This window comes from Heterocephalus glaber, unplaced genomic scaffold, assembly GCF_053883595.1.
Source record: "Heterocephalus glaber isolate CG9 unplaced genomic scaffold, H.glaber_assembly_v1.0 deba00001472, whole genome shotgun sequence".
In the NCBI taxonomy this organism is placed as follows: Eukaryota; Metazoa; Chordata; class Mammalia; order Rodentia; family Bathyergidae; genus Heterocephalus; species Heterocephalus glaber.
Genome location: NW_028258315.1, coordinates 14,279,289 through 14,296,673, shown reverse-complemented (window position 1 = coordinate 14,296,673; position 17,385 = coordinate 14,279,289). Strand labels below are relative to the sequence as shown.

Sequence of the window (17,385 nt, the reverse complement as noted above, 5' to 3'; positions counted from 1 at the left end):
CACACAGCTTGCTGCTGTGTACGCTCGGACTACACAAGAAAAACATCACAAGGAGTTGTTTGGGGCCATCTTGGTTCCTAATGGTGGGTTTCAAATCGGCTTTTCATTTACTCTCTGCAATCTACACTTGTCTGCCCCCAGTATCAGGAACAGACCATTCTTCTGTTTCAGCACATCTTTGAGGGCACCCTTAAAAATATGCCATCTAAGCTGGTCGTGATGTTGCATGCTTGTAATCCTAGTATTCTGAGAGGCTGAGGCAGGAGGATTGCAATTTTGAGTCCAGCATGGAGGGGAAAGAAAAAAAAACAACAACAACTGAGGACACTAGGGATGCAGCATAGAGGTCCATACTAGAAAAAAGAAACAAACAAAAAACCAACTACTCTCTCTCTCTCTCTCTCTCTCTCAGACATGGTTTTGCTCTGTATTCCAGACTGGTCTTGAAATATATAGCCCAGGCTGACCCTGAACACATGGCACATGGTGATCTTCCTACCTCAGCCTGCCAAGTGCTGGGATTATAGAGGTGCACCATCCCAACCAGTTCAAGGTGACCCTTTCATCCTACAAATACGTAAGCATTGTTTGCTGTATGCTAAATGTGGCACCATTTAAAATTTGCCAGGGTACACCAGGCATTTAGCATGAGTAGGGTCCTGGGGTCAACTCCTAGTACCACCACCAAAGTACTTTTTTGGTACCGGGGATCGAACTCAGGACCTTGTGCTTTCGAGGCAGGAGTCGGAACCACTGAGCTAAATCCTCAGCCCACCAAAATAAATTTTTTTGTGTGGGATATTTTACAGATGTTATGGCTTCCTCTGGAACCTACTGAGTAGGTAAAAATGACATGGAGCATGTGGCTAGTGCTGATATTCATTCAGTGAACATTTATTAAGCAGATACTGTGTTCTGGATGATAAATAAAGATGATCCCTACTGTTGGACAACTCAGTCCTACAGGAGAAACCAACACGTGTTAACAACTCATTACAGGTGGAAGTGGTTAGGAATGCGTGTGGAGAGTCCAGATAAATGAGCCAGTCCCTTTTGCTCAATGCCAAAGTGAGTGCTCTGGTGATGATTTCTAAATAGGAACTGCAGTTGTGTGGAATTTCTGGAGAAAAGATGGTGAAGATGAGCAGAAGGAACAACATGAGCCAAGGTACAATGTGTGTGCTGATTAATCTTGGCTGTCAACTTGACTGGGTTGAGAGACTCCTATTAAATTGGTAAAGCACGCCTCTCATGTGCTTGTGGGTGTTTCTAGGGATGGGCCTCGATGTGGGCAGCACGACTGGAAAGGCAGGAGGCCGGAACGGAACCCAAAGCTTTACACGCCGAAGCTTGCACATGCGCAGCTTCGTTCTGCTTGAGCCTGTGCGTTTCTTGGTGCTGCAGTCTCCAGTGCACGTCAGACGTCAGACGCCAGAACGCCACACGTCAGAAATCAGACGTCAGACGCAAGGTTCTTCAGCCTTTGAACATGGACTTTCACCATCAACTTTGCGGGTGCCTTCCAGACTTCATCCTTGCACTGGAGCTGCCTTATTGGTCCTTCTTGTTGTGAGGCTTCTGGCTTCTTGGACTGAGCAGCTCCTGGTTTCCCTGACCCTCTAGCCTGTGGACGGACATTTTGGGACTATCTAGCCTCCGTATGATTGTGTAAGTGCATCGCATAAATCCCCTCATGTATATGTATTTTCTTTTTTGAGACCCGGTCCTACTGCGTACCCTAGGCTGGCTTCGAATTTGTGGCAGTCCTTCTGCCTCAGGCACCAGAGTGCTGGGGTTACAGGCATGCACTACCAGACCCGGGTTAAATCCCCTCAGAATTCTATATATGTTCTATTGCTATGGTTGCCCTGCAGAATGCTAATACCATATGTTAACCTCTTTAGGAGAGGTGAGAGCCTTGCTATTCAATGTGTAGTCCCTAGAGGTGCGGCATTTTTATCCCCTCCGACATTCAGAGGCTGACCTAGTAGGCCTGGGAGGGGCCCACGAATCCACGTTTCTCACAAGTTCTGGGTGTGTTGATGCCAGTGGCGCAAGGACCACACTCTGAGGAGCAGGGAGCTAAAGCCTCTGAGCCCAAGGTCTGTGGTGTGGAGTGGTGGGAGAAGCTGATCCTCTAAGTGGTGTAGTTGGTTCTGTATCACAGGACACCTGAGTTCTGTTTTTTTTTTTTAAGTTTATTGGTACATTTTCAGTATAAAATACTACCTGAGTTCTGTTTTGACCTTTGCAATTCCATCTTTGTCCATAGACACACTTCCATAGGATGTCCATTATTGTCACTCGTCTTGAACTATTTTGATTTCCCAGGCGAAGAGGCATTATTGAATGGTTATAAATTTGCTGGTGTTTTGGAGATTGGAGGGAACTAAGAGAAATGACTAAGACAAACACCTTGTGGTGTCAAGACACAAAACAGATAGCCTGTGTCCTAGGACTCTTTACTTAGTGCCTCGGATCCTGCTGGGACAGTTGTTCATGCATTTATTCATCTCTGTATCGACCCTGAATCTAGCTTTCTATGCTAAGTGCTGAGGATCTTAGAGATGGTTGATGGTTAGATGGTGAGGAGGGAAAGAGGGACCACAGTATTTTGACCCGAACTTGAACTTAGACTTGAAAGGTAGTTTTGGTTTTTTTTTCCTAGAATATTCTGAGGCAGAACAAAAGAAAATGCAGGACCTGGGTTATGTTCAGGACTTGAATAACTGTGGAACAGGAGTTCCATGTAGAGGATTGATAAAGTGTTGCTGACTTGTGGATGGATGAAACACACAGTTGTGAGCTGTACCACAGTCTAAATGTGTACTTTTGGAGCTGTTTTCAAAGTAGTGTAAGAGGTTGTCTAGGTAAGATCTAATATAATCAAGACGTGGCCCCACATCTCAACTCAGAAGAATGACAGAATTTTAGCTTGACCTATGCATGGCCCAAATGAATCATTAAAGTATTATTGGTACCTAGATGGATAAGATTTTAAAAATCATTATTATTTGGCTTTCAGTACAACTAAAATGGAAAGGACCTGAGAGTTTATGATTCCTCTACTAATCACTTCATGGAGACAAAATAAAGCCGAGTGTGAAGGGCAAGAAAGACTAAAGTTCTGTACCCTATGAGAAGTCTCCCAATACTTTATTGATTAGCAACTTTGGGCCAGGTACTTTTCAGAGAATATAATTTAACCCTCTCTGAGCCTCGTGGTCAACGATTTTTACAAGCATTTTACAGTTAAGTAAGTTGAAACTTAGAAGAGTAGTTTGCCCAGAGTGAGATAGATTTTATGGTACAGTCTTACTTGAATTGGTGTCTGGCTCCTTGTGCTGTGGTGAAATGTCTATCTATATCATGGACACTTTGTTTTGTCCTGGAGAATTTAGGACCCCAAACTAATGATTTTAGGAACAAGTCAAAATCCCTGTATTAGTGGACCTGCTGAAGTCAGCTGTCTCAAGGGTGAAGTGAAGTTTCAGTAAATTCCTGAAAGACTTTATTGTTTTTGTTTTTTGTGTGTGTGACAGGTCTCACCATGTATTCCAGCCTGGCCTTGAACTCACTCTGTAGCCCAGGCTGGCCTTGAACTCACAGGGATCCTTCCTGCCTCAGCCTCCTAAGTGCCCGGATCACAGGCATGTGCCACCATCCTGGGCTTCTCATACACTTTTTAAATAAGAGAAATGAGTAGTGAGTATCATCTTGAACCTCTAGAGAAATTTGTATACCTTTAGAAAAGAGTAAGACTTAGTGGTATCCATAGTATCTTAAATCTATGGAAGCAATATGGAGCCCTCTGGGAGTAGAAAAATTTTTTGTTGGAGAAGCTTTGCCAGAAGAATTAGAGATGCGTCATAACCAACCAATAGAAAATTGGAACCAGGTGTGGTGGCACACACCTGTAGTCCCAGCATTCAGGATGCTGAGGCAGGAGGATCAGTGTGAGTTCGAGGGCAGTCTGGGATACATAGTGAGTTCAAGGCCAGCCTCAGCTACATAGCGAGATTCTGTCTCACAAAACAAAAACAAAAATCCAACCAAACAACAATAACAAAAGAAATACAGAAATTTGGAAAATTAAGGATCAGGCGTATTCTTTAGCCTTAGACTACAGTCTTCCCTTTTCTGGAAAGGTGCCCATTAGATAGTAAGGGAAGGCTGAGTTAAACACCTGGTGTACTGTGTTCTTTGATGACCAAAGGGGAGGTGAAGCTAGAAGTGGGTGGATGATGCTAAAGGCTATTTGTGGACCTGGGAAAAGATGAAGAGAGTATGGTCTGGTAGAGACAAACAAATGATCAAACAAAATATATGTAAAGCAAATGGACTTCAATTAATTTTCAGTTTAATCACTAAATAGAAGAGAGCTTAAACATTAAAAAAAAACCAACTCCCTGAGAATCAATTTCCACAGCTATAAAATAAGACTCAGCTGGATCACTTGAGCCCAGAGGTTCTAGGCCAGCTTGGGCAACATGGGAACACCTTGTCTCAAAACAAAACCCAAACAGAGAAGAGACTAGTTCGTCTTGTTAAGTGAGAATACGTGGGGCATAAGTGAGGAGCCAAACACACTGTGTGATACAGAGTAGATGCCCAGAATGTGGTGCTATTGCAAACGATTATTTATCTAAGAGTTTCCGCTTTGAAGTGGGGAAACAGGGAAATTATGAAATGGTTCTGAAAGGATATTTTTTTGTCCCCTTCTAAAAGGATTTTAAAAAGTGATCATCCATTAAAAAATAAAACTGCTCTAATAACTGAAGAGCCATCTGTTAGGATCTTGGGCTGAGATGAAGGGTAGTGGTGGAGGCCCTATCTGTGAGATGCTGTCGGTATCACTGGAGGTTCTGTGGGCACCACGCACAGTCTGGCTCACGCTGACTAATTTATTTTGATGGGCAACAGCTGTGTCGATGCTTTAACTTACTAGTAGGCAAGCATGGGTCACCAAAGTGACAATACATAGATGTAGGAAATCTCTTATTTGATTTTTCTAAAACAAATGGAGTTTTGCTCTTTGGGAACTACCTCCTAGCATTGGTAGTTTGACCAATACATAGCCAGTCGTATCAGTTGACGGTGGTGGGCCTCTCTCCGCCTACCTCTTGCTGTGGTGTGGATCTGGAATGCTCTCCTAAGGCTCCTGTGTGGAAAGTGTAATCCCTGGATTGTTCAGAGGAGGGGATTTGGGGAAAGTGGCTGAGTCATGAGGGCTCTAACTTCGTCAGTGGATTGATTGATGGATGGGCTCATAATTTGATGTACTATTGGAAGGGATTGAAATTTAGGAGGTTGGGGCTTAGCTGAAGGGGGTGGGTCCTGGGGGGCGTGCCTTTGGGACTGCATCTGGTCTTAACCCCTTCCTCTCTCTGCCTCCCGCGCACTGTGAGAAGAGCAGCTTTCCTCCACCACACCCTTTTGCCCTGATGCTCTGCCCTACCATAGGCCAAAAACAAATGAGCCAGCCAACTACAGACTGCAGCCCCGAAGCCAAAATAAATCTTTCCTCCTTTAAGCAGTTTTGTGGCAGGTATTTTGTCATAGTGATGGAAAGCTGTCTTACACACCTTGTTTGCATAAGACCTCCTAACTCAAAGTGTGGTCCTCAGAAGCTCCTTAGAAATATGGAATCTTGGGTCCCAACCCAGACCTACCGATTTGCATTTTAGAATTTCAGAATTTGCATTTTAACAAGGGACTCAGGTGGTTCATGTGCCCATGTAGTTTGTAAAGTAGTGATATGAAAGACTTAGAAATCTATGGAGTGTGGAAAACTGATTTTCACACTTTCTCAGACATTGCTGAAATACTTACTGTGCAGTCCTCTCAAATTCTGTGGCTGCCTCTTAGAAGACAGGCTTTTCCACTTCCTCTAAGCTTTTTCTTTTTTCTCTGTCTGAGGTCCTGCCACCACCAGTGTCCTGGGTGGCCAGGTCCCTGCCACTCTCAAAACACCAGCATCTGTTGTCATTCTCTGAGAACCAACCACACCCCAGGCACTTGGGGCCAACAGTCTCTTTGTGCATCACCGTTACCATTCTGAAGGAGATAGGGGGGTCCCAAGGCTGGACACCACCCAGGCTAGTTCCTCATCATCTACAAGACAGGCCTTCTTCTTTGTATGGCTCTGTGGAATGGGTACCAAGTGCGAGTGGTCAGTGACTCTTCTCAAGAGGAAAGGCAGCCAGGTCTAGAAACGACCCAGAGCTGGTGGCTAGCAGCTCCTCTACAATGTGGGAAGACATTACAGGAAGGAATCCAGGTCCAAGTTCAGCTGGACCCATGACACTGGGGGCCTGGCTGTATTTTGTCCTGTGGAATACTCCAAGTTCTTGTGAATACTGTAGGCCTCTTTCTTTAGGTCTGAACAATTACTTTACAGTGCTACCTCGGTTCATGAACTTAATTTGTTCTACAATTTTGGAAAAGACAACCTTGTTTGTGTTTGTGTGGGAAAGATAGCCGTGGTCATGCTTGTCACCTGATGCAGAGTTTGCAAACAAAAAGAAAATTTTTTGTTTGTGAACCAAATTGTTTGCAAAGAAAAGAGTCAACATCAAGACATACTACCTAACACAGGGTTCCAGTGACATTTAGATGGACCGCACCCTTCTGCCCAGAACAAACAACCAGGAATTGCCAGGACATTTCAATTACTTATTGTGAAATGGTGACAGAAAATTTGAAATTAAGGCTGATTCAGGAAACTCAAAATCTATGCTTTTTGTTTTTTTGTAGGTAATTGATGTTTTGGGAAAAGTAATTTGATTGGAACCTTTAATCCAGTTTTATTGTATTTGAAAATAACAAAACAGATGCTGTCACTGCAGCATTTCACTGACTAAGCTTTTCAGGATTCATTTATTGTCATGAGGTTGCACATCTTACAAGAAGAGAAAAACATCAGTGCAAAAACTTAGCATGAATCTGAGCTTCAGGATAAATGTTTACAGGTTTTATTTATTTAGTTTTGCAAATGAAGGTGAGAGGCCCTCAACACCCTCATGCTGGGGTTTGAACTCAAGAGTTTGAGCATAATAAACATGCATTCTGGCACTGAGCTGAAATCCCTCTGAAGATGTTTGTTTGTTTGTTTATTTATAATTATATTTTCTCAGTGCCAGCATCAAGCTTTAAACCTCAATTTGTGGACTAGGGTGCAACTCGGTGGTAGAGTTCGTGCCTAGCCTGTGCAAGTCCCTGGGTTCAATCTCCAGCACGCCCCTCCTCTATCCCACCATATCTCAAGTGCATTGTGTTTAGTTCACCCTGGCCTAATCTCTACTGACTCTTTCTGTAATTAGAATCACTTCCTCCATTCCTGTAAATTAAGGAGACCTAATATTTAGATGATTTGCCTTAAAATTTTTATTCAGTTGGGTGAAATCAAATTTTCAAGTGAGCCCACAAGTCTTTAGACACAAGGTGAAGGCTCTGCTTCTCATTTAAACATTGTCAAACGAAGAAGGATTTGATTGTTGCTGGATTTTGCATATGTCAGCATAGTAGAAGCTTAGTCATGCAAATCCCTATCACTTAGCATGTCCACAGTCCAGAAATACAGAGCTGTGTTTCCATATTTTATCTGTGTTTGTAGTTGAAAGCATGCTTTCTATTGTGCTTTTAAAGAACAGATGTCAAGACAATGTTTAAAGCACATAACCCGAGGATTGAAAAATGTTTTCCTGCTTTTGAAAGAAAAAAAAAAAAGAATCCACAATAATGAATTCAGTCTGCCAGTTTGTATTTTCAAGGCATATTTTAACCATTGAGGGACTTTCCAGCACCTACTCTTTAAATATCACCCTCATACTGTTGGGGAAGGCCGAAGCCATTCTGGACTTCCAGTCTCTCTTGTGGACTTGCCAAGAGTGCAATACTGTATGTAAATCAATCTTTCCAAGATTAAGACTCTCTTAGAACTTTAGGGCTCTGGGTTTCCTTCTCATTTATTGAGCAAAATGCATTTGAAGAAGAATGTAATGGACTCCTTTGGGGATCTCGATAAGGATGGACCAGTTAATACTTGGGGAAGATCAGTTGAGGGCAGTGAGGGCTGTTGGAAATGGCAGGTGAATAGACAGCAAACAGGGAATAATGGGTTGACCAGATGGTCCAGGGTTGGCAATCCAGGGACACTGTGTATGGCGGAAGTGACCGCATGCAATAGGAAGGGTGGATAAAAGTCAGGAGCTCTCATTTGCACACACCTGGCAACCATTTGTAACATTTATCTGAATGGACCTTCTGGTAAGATGGGAACAGCAAGTTCCCAGCCAGGAGAGGTGAGGTCCCTTCCCTTATCTCACAAGACTGAGTTTATAGTGGAAAAGAAGGTAACAGGCAGGCAACTTGCACTCAAAAGCAGAGAGCTAGGATAGACTTGAGATGGACTAAATTCTCTCTTTTTGGCTGTGAGGGAGGAACACCTAGATTGAGAGCTACATTACTTATCTCAGAGCCTCATCTTTCCATCTGTAAATCAAAAAAGTTGCATTAGAAGATCATCATATTTCTTTATGGTTGTAGAATGCCATTTATTGATTTATTGATATTTTTAATTGACTGGTAAAATTGTATATATTAAGCTTGTACCACATAATATGCGTATATCTAATGGAATGGCTAAATCAGGCTATTTAACACAGGCAGGTTGACCTCTTTCTAATGCCTCGGCAGGATCCAGAGTCAAACCCAGTTCTTTCCATTTCTTCTCCTGCACTCTGCCATTTCTAGATTTTACCCCTCTTAGAATTGCTTTGTATGATAGAGGCCTGGAAGACACACAAGATACCTGATGATGCTATGAAAAAGCAACTTTTTTGTGTGTGATGATACTGGAGATTCACTGTAGACCTTCACACTGAGCTTCATCCCCACCCCCACACCCTTTTTTTTTTGCCCTTTTTTATTGTTTATTTTGAGACATGGTCTCACTAAGTCGCTAAGTTGCCCAGGCTGGGCTCGAATTTGTGATTCTTCTGCCTCAGTCTTCCTGAATGCCAAGATTACAGGTGTGTATCACCATGCCCAGCTAACAAGTTAATAATTTTTACTTTTCTTTTTTTTTCTTTTTTTTTTTGGTACCGGGGTTCGAACTCCGGACCTTGTGCTTGCAAGGCAGGCAGCAGAACCACTGAGCTAAAACCCCGGCTGTTTTTTTTTTGCTTTTGTGAGACAGGGTCTCACTATGTAGCTCAGGCTGGCCTTGAACTCACTATGTACCCCAGGCTGTCCTCAAACTCATGGCAGTCCTCCTGCCTCAGCCTCCCGAGTGCTGGGATTACAGGCATGCGCCTGGCTTCATTAACTTTTAAAAAGACTGTTTTCCTATTAACTATTTCCTATTTACCTGGGCCGTGAGTAGGTGTCAGGTTTGGGAAAAGAGAGTCACGGGTGCAAGGGAGCACAACCTTAAGAGCTGCAACCAAATGCCTGTGTCCTGCCTTCATCTCTGACAAGCAGCATCTGTGGGATGCTAGGAGAATAAGTGTCTGGAGTCCTCCTCTGCAGAGAAACAAGTAGCAAGGTCTCCAGGCACTTTTCACACTTCTCCGTGAGCAACCTCCTGTTGTGTCTGATGACAGTGGAGCCCAGGAAGTGATTTCAGGGGCATCTGCGTGAATCACTGACCTTGTAGGGACTTGTTTCAGGAGTGAGCTTCCTAAGGGCTGGAAGTCTGCAGGGCAGGCAGTGATAGGCAGTGACAGGGCACCTGGTTGTCTTTCTCTTCTGCCGTTTCTTCTCTAGCCCGTCCACTCATTCAGCAAGAAAGTACAGAGCAGCCTGGAATCACCCCGACATCTCCTGTGCTCCTTGGGGGTGTGAAGTGTGTCGCTGCCTTTAGGGATCTTGTGTTTTAGAGAGGATCCAAGGAACACAGTTAAAGTACTTGGGAAATAATTGCAAGGTAGCTCACGGTGCCTTGGCCTCTGAGGGGGGAAAAGATCAAAAGGGCTGTGGGACAATGGATGGTCTAGTCGGAGCCTGTTGTATTGCCCAAGCACCCCAGGGAGGCTTTTAGGCTGGAGGGAAGAGAGGCCAGGACTGGATTTTAGTAGCTTTTCACTTTCCCACTCCCTGCCCTGCATTTCTTTCCTCACCTGGAGCCAGGGAGCCACTGGCTCTGTGACTCAGCAGGATGTCATAAAGATGGGCGCGACACCTTGGGTTGGGCACCTTCCGCCCTTTGACAGAAAGGCAAAGCACCTCTGGAGTTGAATACAGGGTGGCAGTGCTGAGGAGAGCAGTTTTGATTTGCATTTCCATACTCAAGATGACCTAATCCACTCTGTCTAAACAGGGAAATCCCATAACTCTGCCCAACTCATCACTCCATTAATCCACTTAACCCCTGGCCAATACAGAATCTAAATATTTAATCTTGCTCTTTGTTATCTGTGTTTATTCCATGTTCATTCATGGTCTGAGTCTCCTCTCTGTTTATCCATTTCAGCAGTCTAGTTTAAACTAGGAGTGCTGGGGGGCAGGGGGAAGCAGTGTCATATTCTTCTCTTGCCTTTCGGACATCCAGTTGGTCTTTACCATTTGTTTGATGGTGAAGCAGAAGAATCTCTCAGAGTAATTTTTCTTATTTTCCACCTGCAGATACATTTTATCAGCATTACAGGAGAATCTTATTGTTCACCACAATGCCTGGGATAGAGTTTTGTGTTTTTTCCCTCTTTTATTTGTTTCTTTGAGAACATAGTTTTAATGCAAAGTTGAGAATGATCTTTGGTTAGATGATAGGAGCAGTAGAGTGTTCTGAAGAAGAGGAGAGCTGGAGTCTTTTTGGTTTCGCGGTGAGCAAATATGTGAGGTGTTCAAGTCTTGGTGCCCATCAGTAAGCCTAGCACTCAGGAGGCTTATACAGGCGGATTGCCATGAGTTCAAGACTACATACAGAGACCCTGTCTCAAAAAACAAACAGACAAAAAAAAGCTCTAGGCCTTAGCTTTCTCACCTGTCACATGGACAGAGAGGATCATGGGAACTTTAATCTGCTTTGGCTCCAATATTTTGTCTAGGTCTAAGGGTCATGGTATATAGGGAAAGGGTCGAGGAGGGGAAGATGCCACCAAATATTGGAACGAACACTTCTTTCCACCCTTACCTTGTTACTCAAAGAATCAGGGATGTGGGCAGGAAAACAGGGTGTCTGTTCCCTTCTCAGCCTCCTACTCGGTCTCACTGTCTGTCCCTTGCAGCCTGGGCTCAGGACGCCAGGCATCTGCTCATTCCATCTGCATCAGCTCATGTTTACCCAGTGCCCCTGATGCATGGGCCGGAAGTTACCTGGGGCAGGCGTGCATGTGTGCTGAGGGCGGTGAGTGGGTCCTGCTGGTGCCAGAGCCTCCAGATGGACTGTGTTTTTACCCCTCTGTTAGACCCAAGCATGTGGGAGGTAGAAGGAGAGTGAAGGAGATCCTAATTTATTGCTCAGTCATGTTTATGTTCACTCTTGGCTGGTTTAGGGCATTTTTCTTAATGTATTAGGGTCACAATTTTATTGACTTCAAGGATGCTTGAAAGCCCTGTTGTATATAAGAGAGAGAAAGGGGCTGTGTTAAGATGACTTGCTTTTCTTGCTCTCTCCCTGTATTTAAATTTTTTTCCGCTAAGGATTTTATTTTGAGCCTAAACCATTAGCCACCCTAGTTAAAGTATGATTTCCTTTTCACAGACCACTATACCTATTGCCATTCTGTCATGATTACTTTAATTGGCTTAGATAAAAAGTCAAGACTTGACTTAGCTGTATCTAAAAGAGGCTCCTTCAATCTACTTTACTTCCCTAATTGACACTGGTGGAATTTTTCTGCAATCACTAATCATAGTAGCTCCAGATACTATTTATTAAAGGCTGTGTCAAGCTCTATGTTACATACAGGAAATATTATCTCCACTTTACAGATGAGAAAAATAAGATTCAGAGAAATTAACTAGGAGTAAAACACAAATCTGGCTGGATTTGCCCATGTCCTGCAAATGGAATCCAAAGATAATAGGATTTTGTTTTGGAGAGCAGAAGTCAGAAGGAAGGTGGGACCAGTTGAATATGGGCCCAGGGAGGGGCCCAGGCAAAGATAGGGCTCTGTATTTTCAAGATTAAAGGCAGCAAAAAGGAGGAAGAGGTGTGGCATGCACAGAGAAGATTCTAAGGTTCCAATGTGTTTTTCCTAGTGCTGCTCTTGAACGGTGGACAGAGCCAAGTTCAGGCCATGAGAAACAGTCATCACCAGTGTTGCTGCTGTGATGTATTTCAGCATCAGGGAAGCTCACCCTCCAGTGGGTACAGCTTTTGATGTCTTTCAGTTCCTTCATCCACAGTGGTAGGCAGGCCCTATGTTAGGGATAGTGTTTGTAGGATGAGTAAGACCTGTCCTTAGGGGCTTCGTAGGTTACCTTTTACTCCCAAGTTCCTCAGCACCCAAGTGGGTTGAGAACATGGTACCCAGTCATCGCCTGTGTGGTCTCCATGGTCCTAAGAGAATCTCAGACTGCATTAGGGCCATCGCCCTTTTTCTGTCTCCAAGCAGATAATTCTGTTCTGACCCCAACACAGCCAGTATATGATTTAGGGTATACACAAAGCGAGTCCCCTTGGTGGCTCTAGTCAGGTTGACTGCAGAGCAATAAACAGCCCGTTCCGTGCCCTTCAGTAGTAACTTGTTCTTACAGTCCGTGATGTGCCCAGTGATCAAGTAATCGCCAAGGTGGTACTTACTTTAAAAATTTCTCTTTGATGCTCATGGAAAAGATCTCAGAATGCCCTAAATCTTTGTTTCTGTGATTCTTTTTGTTACTGAACCTTTCCCTTTCTTATTCCTTGGAAAGAACAGGAGGAGAAAAAAGTGTTAGGATAGCAATTTCAGAGTGACAAAGATGTGGCCACATGTGAGCCAAAGAATATTTTGGGCCCTTAAATCAGTAATGATTCTAAACATTGGCTGAAATATTCCTTGTTACATTTAATAGTATAGTTTATTTTTTACAGTTATCAAGAAAGGTGAGGGGCTGGGGATTTAGCTCAGTGGTTCCAGCGCCTGCCTCGGAAGTGCAAGGTCCTGAGTTTGATCCCTGGTACCAAAAAAACAAACAAACAAACAAAAAAACTTGGGCCGGGGATTTAGCTTAGTGGTTTCGCTGCCTGCTGTGCAAGCACAAGGACCCGAGTTCAATCCCCGGTACCAAAGAAAGGTGAGGATGATTTAACTTTTCGTCTATTTAGAGGGTATTGTTTTGTTATCCTAATACATAAGCAGATAGAGAATGGTTCCCTATGGAGATAGGATGGGAAATTTTTTGTGGGAGATGGGAAATTCATGTAGATTATATTTAGATATGTATTATATGTAGATAGTTCTGGGGGACCTTGGCTAAGGCAAACCCTATTTTTCTACCCTAAGAGACTAGGCAGAAACCACACCACTACCAGAATGGGTACTGACAGCAGGGACCTGGGACTCAGTAAAGAAGCAGGCACTGTAGGTTCAAGGCAAATTATTATTATCATTATGAACTTATTCTTTTGGTACCAGGGATTGAACTCAGGACCTTGCGCTTCTGAGGTAGGTGCAGGGTCACTGAGCTAAATCCCCAGCCCTATCATCATCATCATCATCATCATTATTATTATTATTATTTTGGTTCAGGGGATCGAACTCGGGACGCGGCGCTTGTGAGGCAGGTGGCAAAACCATCGAGCTAAATTCCTGGCCCCCATTGTTATTATTATTATTTATTTATTTATTTATTTGGTATCGGGGATCAAACTCGGGACCTTGTGTTTTCGAGGCAGGCAATGGCACCACTGAGCTAAATTCCTGGCCCCTATTATTATTTTGTAAAAGAGACATGAGAAGGATTTCCTAGAGGTAGCTATAGGGTGTACTCAAGAGTGGAGTGCAGGTGCTCAGAGAAACGAGGCTCTGAGGCAAATTATGAAATAATTATTTGGGTGAGTTACACATTTTCCTCCTTAATGCTGCCTTCCTTCCCTCAGTGAGAAGTGAAAAGGGATAGGACTATAAAGGGGCTGGAGAGAACTAGCTGGGCTCTTTGTGCCCTTCCACTTTCTCCATGTGAGGGCCATGACTTGCATTTCTCATGCTCACCAAGGCGCCATCTTGGAAGCAGAGAGCTGATCTCACCAGTCCCTGAACGGGCTAACAACTTGGCCTTGGATTTCTCCAGCTCTCCAGAGCTGTGAAAAATGGTTTCCGTTATTTATAAATTACCTAGTCTCAGATATTTTACTACAGTGTCAAGAACAAACTAGAACATGTAGAAAAGCTTTAAAATTTTGTGCAATTTTACTTCTAGAATTTATCCTAAGAAAGTGATTGTGGATATATCCAGAGTTTTAGTTGTAAACAGGGTCATATCATTTTATTTATAACAATGAAATTTTGTAACGTAAAGGCTCATCAACAGAATTTTTGTTCAATGACGTGGTAGATCCATATAGTAGGATAGTATAATATCATTCAAATTGTACCATAGAAAATTTATGACATGGAAAAAATGTTGACAGTATACTGTTATGAATAAAGACAAGGTTGGGCCGGGGATTTAGCTCAGTGGTTTCGCTGCCTGCTGCACAAGTGCGAGGACCCAAGTTTGATTCCTGGTACCAAAAAAAAAAAAAAGGTAAAAAAATAAAATAAAAAAATAAAGACAAGGTTAAAAAACCTATATGGATATGATTGTACTGTCATTAAAATGTATATTCATACATAGAAAAAAGACTGTAATGAATATAGTAAATGTAACAGGTATCTTTGGTGAGATTATAAATAAAAATAAATGTTTAATTTTTATTGTGGTAGTGGAGATTGAACCCAGGGCCTTGTGCATGCTTCTATCACTGAGCTACATTCCAGCCATTTTTTAAATTTAAAATTTTGAGAGTAGGTCTCACTAAGTTACCCAGGCTGGCCTTGAATTTGTAATTTTCCACCCTCAGCCTCCTGAGTAGGTGGGAATAAAGGAATGTACTACCACACCCAGGTTCTAAACGGAGTAAATTTTTAATCTATTTTGGATTTTAAGAGTCTGAGGTTTGGGCCAGCAATATAGCTCAATGGTGCAGTACTTGCCTAGCATGTGTGAGGTCTTTGATCCCTAGGAATATTACAAAGAAGGAGGAGGAGGAGAAGAAAAAGAAGGAGGTAGAAAACTTGAGGTTGGATAAACAGGGAAGGCTCTCCTGGCAGAAATGGAGACAGAAACCATGAATCTTTAGTACCTAATTCTGTGTGAGAAATTACCATTTGACAGACTTGCAATAGCTTTTCTTTGACTTGAGAATTTGTTTGGATACATATTTAGTGAGTGGTATGTTAGAGATTATAATAAGAATTCTTTTTTTTTCCTTCATTTTTTTGAGACAAGATCTTGCTATATAGTCCAGGCTGGCCTTGAACTCACTATGTAGCCCAGGCTTGCCTCGAACTCATGGCCATCCCCCTGCCTCCGCCTCCTAAATGCTGGGATTACAGCCATGTGCCACCATGCCTGGCTATAATTGGAATTCTTACAGAAACTTGACATCATTAAGGTAACATGCTTATTTGAAACAAATGTCTCTGGAGAACTGTCAGATATTATCCTACTGCACCCTTTGTTGGCTACATATTCCGTTTGTGTCCCTGCCATCATTATGAGTGATAACAGTGTTCAGGAGAAACTGAGGCCCTGAAATGAGAAGTGAGGCATCTGAAGTTACCTAGACAGTGAGGCTTCTGGCCACAGCCTGTGAATAAGAATGGACTGGACCTTGATGGGAGATAACTTAAACACTAGAGCCTTAGGAGTCAAACACTGACTAGAGTAATGGTTCTCAAACTTTATGAGGGTGAAGACCCCTTGTTAATATCGAGGAATTTAATGAGCCTTGTGTGATGGTCATTATACTTTTAATTATCTTTTCACTGGAAGCTACTTGGTATGAGTATGGATTTGCAACTCCTTGGCAATTACCCTGTCACAGAGTAGCAGCTACTGGAGAGGAGAAAGGAGCCCTTGTGTTTTGGTACCCAGCCTGGATACCACCATGTCCAGTACCCTTACTTTCGATTGTCTTTGGTCATCTGTTCTCTTTGCTCAGAGCATCTGGAATTAGGATAACGAGATTGAGTTCTCTAAGGGAACCTGTCACTTGACACATGGGGCTTAGCTTCCAAGAACACCTGGAGTCTATGACACCACACACAGTTGCTCTTAGTGAGTTCATGTTGAGGTAGTTGTGGTAGTTAACTGTCAACTAGACTGGACTGAGAGACTCTTGGAGAGAAGATTGGATCCTGGGGATGCTATATTTGGCAGAAGATCAACCCACTAATGTTCACAGCTGAATATGCTGTTGGGAAGTAGGCCCAGTTGTTGGAGGTGGGTCACTGAGAATGCAGCTTTGAGAGTTTATCTTTCTTTTTTTTTTTTTTTTTCGTACCGGGGATCAAACTCCAGTCCTTGCTCTTGCGAGGCAGGCGCTGGAATCACTGAGCTAAATCCCCGGCCTGGGAGTTTATCTTCAATGGCATTCTTCCTCTGTAGTCTGCTCCCTGGCCACCATGAGGAGAGCTGCTTTGCTCCACCATGCCTTTCCGCCATGATGTTTCTGCTTTGGAGCCTGCTGACCATGAATTAAACCCCTGAAACCAATAGCCAAATAAACCATTTTCTCCTTTAATCTGTAGGTGTCGGGTATTTTGTCCCAGCAATGGGATGGTGAATAATACAGTATCCTTTTCCCAATTCATTTATTCCCCTTTGTATTTGTGAACTTGGAGGTAAAAATTAGGAAATTGTATCTTGTTGACTTTGGAATAAATTATGCAGAAATGTAAATTTCCAGACCTGGTAACATGTTCCCTCCACCCTTATTTATGTTATCTAGATTTTCCATCATCATGTGTATTATTCACGTGATAAAAATGAATTTAGAAGTATACTAACCCAGTGCAAAATGTTTGCGATGTTAAATATCCTGAGTTGATCATTACACAATGTGTAAATGTACTGAAGCATCGCACTGTATCCCATAAAGATGTACAATTATCTATCAATTAAAAAATACCAACTTTAATTTCTCTTCTTGGGGCTCTGGGGGTTTTTCTCCCTGCTGCCCCCCGACATCCTCATTCTTCTTTGCTGACGCTAATAGAAGTGAGCATGGTACTAATCATGATGTTTGGGCAAGACTGCAGTGGCCTGGAGAAGGCTTGTGTGCCCTGAGGGTATGCTTAGATCTAATGGGGTAAGACTGGGGAACATGTTTGTGGGTTGCTGCATGTTTTGGAAACTGTCTACTGAACTGATCTGCATTGTGTATAAAAACAATAATTTTCCAGGCAGGGCTTT

General features: G+C 43.0%; 1 long non-coding RNA gene across 1 annotated transcript in view; it reads left to right on the top strand.

Moving 5' to 3' along the window:
• Positions 1 to 1,092: 1,092 nt before the first annotated feature.
• Positions 1,093 to 17,385, top strand: part of LOC110349724 (uncharacterized) — a 537,013-nt gene continuing 520,720 nt past the window's right edge. Inside the window, exon 1 of the long non-coding RNA XR_015439324.1 lies at positions 1,093 to 1,668. This is a non-coding gene — a long non-coding RNA (uncharacterized LOC110349724). The remainder of the gene's footprint in view (positions 1,669 to 17,385) is intronic.